This window comes from Grammomys surdaster, unplaced genomic scaffold, assembly GCF_004785775.1.
Source record: "Grammomys surdaster isolate TR1022 unplaced genomic scaffold, NIH_TR_1.0 126198, whole genome shotgun sequence".
NCBI lineage: Eukaryota > Metazoa > Chordata > Mammalia > Rodentia > Muridae > Grammomys > Grammomys surdaster.
In genome coordinates this window covers 3,586,190-3,593,352 of record NW_021621003.1, presented here as the reverse complement: position 1 = coordinate 3,593,352, position 7,163 = coordinate 3,586,190, and positions in this window count along the sequence as shown.

Sequence of the window (7,163 nt, the reverse complement as noted above, 5' to 3'; positions counted from 1 at the left end):
TGTATATATGTGTGTGTTTGTGTATGTGTCTCTGTGTGTATATGTGTCTGTGTATCTGTGTGTGTATATGATTCTGTGTGTGTCATAATGAGTTTAGAAGACTATTTTTCTAGAAGTGGGTTCTCCTCTTCTATCACATGGGTCCTAGAGATCTAACTCAAATCATCCGGCACAGTGGTAAGCATGTGTACCCTCTGGGCCACCTCCTAGGCTTCTGCTTCATCTCTAATTTCTAAGATCAGTATCACAGAAATCAGTAAATCAATTTTTTAAAAAATGGAAGAAAATTCTAATTTGTGGTATAACATAGCCAAGAACTTTTAGGACATTATGCTGAATGATCTGAGCCAGTCAGAAAAGGTCAGTGCTGGCATTCTAGAGCACAAGGGACGAACACAATTCATAGAGACAGAGAACAGTGGAACAGCAGGCAGGAACAGAGAGCAGGGAGAACGGAGAGCTGGTGTCTAGTGCCCGGTTTCCACTTGAAACAATGAAGGAAAAGGCCCTGTAGATGTGAGTGCATCGGATGACGTCACTCACTAAACTGCATGCTTAGACGTGCTTAAAGTGGCCGGATTTGCTACATAGATTGTGCTGCAAGAAAAATCAAATTATTTTTACATTAAAATAGAAACTTCCCCATTTCAGGAAATAAATCCAAGAAATAAATGCTTAACACTGGCCAGTGTACCTGAATGCTCAAAAAAACTTGAAACTCAGCCCTTGCTCGTCAAGCATGCCCCTCAGCTCACCACAGCCTCTGTCCATTCCTCCTTTGGCCTTTGTCCATCCTCTTTCACACTGCCAGACCCCTACCACATTCCTGCTTGGAGGACCTGTGAAGAGCTCTCACTATGCATAGCTTTCACAGACTTATATTCTCACCATTAACCGAACCTATCTGGACATTCCATGTGGTGACATTCCAGATAATAAGACCACCGAGAAGCCCCTCTCCCACAGGATCAGCCCTGGACAACACCCTCCATCCCAGCATCCCCAGCTAGAGTGGGGATGTGCAGCCCAGAGACCTACCACACCATGCTTCCTTGTCAAACGGCTGCAAGTACGCCATCACAGGTACATGATCCAAAGGCACTAGAAACATTCTTCAGAGCATGAAGAGTTTCTTTGTATTCATTTCCCCCCATACCGACTTTTCACAAATATATTACTGGTTTTGTAACTCAGAGTCATAGAGTAATAACTTCAAGAGTCATTATTAAAGCTTGGACTATCCCCAAACTGTGAATTTTATTTTAAGCCGTTGGCTGTCTAAGGTTATTTTTCCCCTCTAAAATGCTACTGTCAAATGAGCATTTAAAAACATTTATCAAAAACCAAGGGCTCCAAACTTTAATCTGTACATTCCACACAGAGGAAAGCCTGGCCTAGCGCTGATGCGTAAATGATGTGTTGGTTTAATCTATTTTTCACAGGGGGTGTCTGAGAGTAGGGAAATTAAAAACAGGTCAAATGGACTATTCTGACTGTTCTACAGTGTGCTTTTTTACATGAGGTCTGGATTAAGATAACATCTGGTCCATATTTCTTGAACTATTTCCCTTTTATCACAAGAAAAATCGGCAACCCATCTCACAACTGCTCTTAATTTAGCTCTAAATATCACTGATGAAACGTTGTACAACATGCTGTTGTCTATTACAGTGATTTCCCCGAAGGAACAGTTGATACTTTTATGTATTCCAGCACGCCTAATCATGCCAGGCCCACTTAGTAGGCCTTACTTTACAATCATATGTTCAAATGTCCCTCTTAAATCCCTCCTTTGCTACCAAAGGAGTCTTAGTCTGGGGTGGATATCACTACATTGTCGGCTACAGAGTGCAGGCCTCAGAGTCAAAGAACCATCAGAATCCTTTAGAAGGACAAATACCTCACTGTTCCCATCCCTGCTGCCCATACAGCCTCTCAAAAAGGGGAACTGGGAAGCTATGTCCTGTACTCTTCAGGGTTCAAGCAGCATTCAGTGGAGTGAATTGGCTTATAATACAAATTCCTGAGCTTTTTTTTTTTTACTTTCAAGGAATTGTAGGATCAGATCAATTAACAATTCATTTCTACAGATAAGTCGAGCATTCACTTCTGATACTGTTTGCCTACCAGTGATGTGCATTGGTTGGCTTACTTTAAACTACATGGATCCCCTGACACACAGAAAACAAATGTCTGCATCAAGTAGCTTCGTGGGAAATGATCTTCAAGTTGGCAACATCATGTGTTCCTGGATTTTTGGAAAAAAACCCACAGAACCCAAAATACACAAAAGTGGTAAGGGTCTTAAAAAGCCGCAACGCTTGGTGAGCAAACACAAAGCATCCAAATTATAGAAAGTTGTAGAAATAACAAAGGGAGGCTGCCCTCACAGCACCTCCTGTAACGAATGTTTCACAGCCACGGAGCAGGAGCAAGCAATGGGTTCCTGTACTAAGGAAGGATCTTCATGTTACCTACAGGACAGACCTGAAACAGTGTGGTAATGCCTTTTGTTGCTACTAAAAGCAAAAAGAGGCAGGAGTGAGATGGCTTAGTGGGCAAGTGAACTTGCTGTCAAGCCTGTGGACCTGAGTTCCATTCTTCCCTACCACGCGCACACACACACACACAAATACGCATTCAATTAATATATATTAACTATATATATTAACGTGTATGAAGAAGTCAGGAAGAATACACACTAAACCAGTGACTGAGTTAGGCTAAGACGAAGACCATCTATGGACCTTCTAGCTTTGAATAAGTATATATTACTTTGATGTTTTTTAAGTAAAAATGAATTGAAGAAACAAAGCAGATAATAATTGAGCCAAGGGAGATGCTCCGCTCAAAGAATAAGTGGTGAAAAGAGGGGGTGGCTCAGGAGACAGGGTGAATGCCTGCAGCAGAGGGCAAGAGGCATTCGAGTGACGAGCATCCTGTCATCTTGCATTTTTAGGAGGGAATTCTGAGAATAAAAAGCCTTCAGGAGTTATCAGGGGCAGGCTGGAGCCGCTCACTTTTCACCTGCCCGTGTTTGTTGTCTGGCAGCCAGTCAAGGGTGCTATTAGCCGAATTAAGATCCAGGAGAAAAGATTATCCCAGAGAAGGCAAGATAAGGGGCTGGAAAGTGTGGCTGGTTATCACTGTCACAATACCAAACGGGTCACAGAGGATTCCGTATAGGTTTCACTAGAAGCAGGTAATCTCTGGGGAAAGAATGGAGCAACTGTCCTTGGGAGACACTTCGGGACAGCAGCACACCGCAGTGCACTTGAGATAATGCGGCAGTTTGGGCTGGAGGTGGATAAAGCAGACAGCAGCAACATTCTTTTATTCCCTCTTATTCAGTGACCCTGGGTAATGAAATAACCTTCCCCCGCTCCCCCAGGGCATCTTTAATATTTTTGAATGGTATACTTTCATTCACTATTTTATTTTTGGCCTTCTAGCCAAGGAAAGGTCTAATGGAATTCTGTCATACAGTTTGATAAAAGAAAGGGGAATAATGGTTGTAACATTATTTAAGCCCTTAATTGTTGAGAGTTTTTTTTTTCTTCTTCTTCTTTTTTAATTGCTTGGCACGGTGTGGCTTATCTCAGGGGAATGGAGACATTACTGCTCCGGTAAGGAACATGTGTTTTCAAACAATGAGTTGGAATGGTGAGGGTTTGAGTTCATGTCAGCACTGCGATTTACAAGCGTTCACATGCAGCATGAACTTACACAACATTTCACCATGTTGTCCATGAATCATTCAGCTCGAAGCTCTGCAGCATACGGACAACCGCAAAAGGCAGAGCGTAAAAAAATGCATGGGGCGTTTGTGTCTCACATGCTCTGAAATCGCCTTGGTTTTATCACTCTAACTGCTCCTTCATGAAAGCATAAGGGCTGAGTCTTTGTTCTCTCTCTCTCTCTCTCTCTCTCTCTCTCTCTCTCTCTCTCTCTCCACTGTCTCCCTTTCTCTGTCTCTCTGTCTCTCTCTGTCTCTGTCTCTCTTTCTGTTCCAGAAAAATGGACAGTGACAATTTCAACTAGGTAACTTTCCATGTACACTCCTTAGGCATTCAGAGAGGCACAATAGCGAGGTATTTGCCTTCAGTTCCCACTCAGGATGTAATTGTAGGTTTTCAATGATTGATCCATCCCATACTTGATTAACAAAACACATTTCCAAGATGGCTACAGTAAACAGACTGACTACAGAATCCCAAACCAGGAGTCACAGCATGGTCTCACCATAGAGGTGGCAAGAGAACTCTTAATGACGGAGCATTATGGATTCACTCATAAAAAACAAAGCCAGTATTTTGTTGTTTATTCAAAAAACTATATTAAAATAAAAAAGAATGCAAACTTTTAATATTTCTCTAGATTCATCAAGATATCTGTTAAAGCAGGAACTGCCTATGCTCCCATTCAATACTGACTTCTAAAAGCCTGTCAGTTTCAGACTGCCCATGGGTAGGCGATATGCTGTGCCTACACCACGTAAATACTTCCCATAATGTCTTTTTAACCATATTCTAGCTCAAGAAAACAAAAACAAACACATTATAACAAAAGCAAAACTTTAAGTAATTGGACACTAAAAGGTTTTTTTCAATGTAGGTTATATGTGTAAATGCTTTTACAATTTGTCAAATGCCAATAGTACAAAGCATAGAGACAAAAAGCAAACATGTCCCTGAAGCAGCCTCATCTTGGGACTCGAGCTCATTGGTAGAGCGTTTGCCTCTGAAACCCTGGGTTCGATCTTCAGCACCGTATAAGGCTAGGTGTGGTAATTCACGTCTATCATCCCAGAACTACAGAAATACAGGCAGGAGTATCAGGAAGTAAAGGTCCTTCACAACATAGTGTGTTCAAGGCCAGCCTGGGCTACATGAGGCCCAGCAGCCAATTAAAAACCAACTTTCCTTCCCCCCCCCCACACATACACATCACTGCAGTTAGCTGGGCAGCTTTCTCTGGGCCTTTGGGCAAAGCACCAACAACTGTGTATTCATATATCCATGGGTACTGTATGCTGTGAGGTGTTCATATGTCCACGGGTACTGTATGCTGTGAGGTGTAGCTGATTGTCGCTTACTTTTCAGTGTTGGGGACTGTACATGCTCTACAAACCTGGAGCTACGTCCCCAGCCCAGGTTTCATCTCTTTATTTAATCATTTATTTCAGACATTTCCAGGTCCGTGGAATAGAGACCAGAAGCTGCAAACTCACAGCCCATAGCTCACAAGTCTTTTAAATTTTTCTGAATTTGTTATCAACACGTTTCTTTATAAAGAAATAAAGTCCATTTCTTTATCTCACCTGTGGGTGCTAAAGATAACACTAAGCATTTCTCCCTGTGACACACTCCCAACCCTAGTTTTCACCTTTTCTTAGCCCTGACTGGCCTAACACTCACTTTGTAGACAAGGCTAGCCTCTGCCTCCTGAGTATAAAAACTAAAGGCAGAGGCTACCATACGAGGTAAGTCCATCCCCATGGTTCAGTTCATTCATTTCCCTTCAAACAAGCAGCCTAGTGACAGTACCTCAAGTTCCCACAATCCCTACCTCAGACCCGCAGCCTGGGCTCTCTGAGATTCCCATAAGCCTGCATATTATCTCCTAATACACTATAATGTATTTAGCCACTGTCCCATTTATAGTTTACTTTTAACCTTCAGGCATCCATGCTGTGTTTGGGAGGACAGAAGGAATCCCATTGAGAAATCAACTTTTCTAATCTACCAATCCATTCTCTCCTACCATTTGTGAAGCGGCCTACCACCATAACTGATCAGTTCTGGCGAAACTTTACAATGCAAAGGATTGTTCTGTAATTTTGCCTTTGAAAAATGATATTTTAATTGAGAGATCAGAGCCAGGACATGGGGTAGGGGAGGGATTATAAGATAAAGAAGAGTCAAGCTAATTGGGATAGAATCAATGTGCTATTTAGTTAAACCCAGTCTTCTAAAAAAAAAAAAAAAAAAAAAAAAAGACAGATGCCTCTGGTTTAAAAGTGACAAAGACTTGCTGAATAATTAGGGTATTTTCTGTCATCTTTCATCAGCCCCGTCTGTCCTCCTGCTCCTTTTCTCATCCATCATACTCTCACCCACCCTTCAAAAAATATATCTCTAGAAGCATATAAAGTTCCCACTATGATGCTTTGCAGCTTTGAACATGGGATAGCAATCTGAAAGGTTCAGAGATTATTCTGCCGAAGTGATGCTGATCATAAGAACAAAGCTGACAGACAACAGGAGAGTCCAGGAAACCACAGGTACAATTTTGTAACTGCATCATAAACGTAAGCCAAAAATCAAAGCCCGCACAAAAGTGGAAAGAATCTAGAATTTGTTTAACTAGATCATCAGCCAAAATAAGAAGCCCATGACAGGTGACGCAATAGCCGTCCCCATGATTTGAAGTACAAGTCTGCCAGAGATTTAAAACAGGAATTAGACAATAGAAGCTGTACTGCTTTCTGTGCTTTAGCCTGCTGGTCAGAGAATTCTCAGATTTGAAATCATTTTGTTTGTTTGTTCGTTTTTGTTTATCCTGTCCTATGGAAAATAAAAAAGGGAAAGTTTCATCTGCAGATTTTCAAGGGAATCATGCCTATCTGCTACATCCTTAACTCAGACATAAAGTCTATCTTTGTAAGCAGAATTAGATTTGAAAGTTTAATTTTACCTGTCTACTATTTGAAATTTTAAAATAAATGCATGTGTCCGCTAAATCTCTTTGTGTGTTGATGATCAGTTGTTTTCCGAAAACAATAATCTACCTCTGACAGCTTCACAGAATGAAAGAGTAGAGAATAACAACACTTTAATTCTGTGGTACTTCATTTGCTTTGTTATATTTTCATTTATTTACTCTGTGTGCGTGTGTGTATGGACCATGGTACCAATGTGCGTGCACACACACACACATACATCATTTAATCAATAAATCAACTAACAAATTAATAAATGTAATTGTTGTACTTATAATAACGTCATCTCTTTTTCAAATGACACAGAACTGGGAGATGGCTCAGTAGAAGGCACTTGCTTCAAGATGAGTTCAATTCCCAGGCCTGTCATGGAGGAGGAGAGAATCACTCCTTCAGATTGTCCTCTGGAGGAGGAGGAGCTAGGAGACGAGAGAGAGAGAGA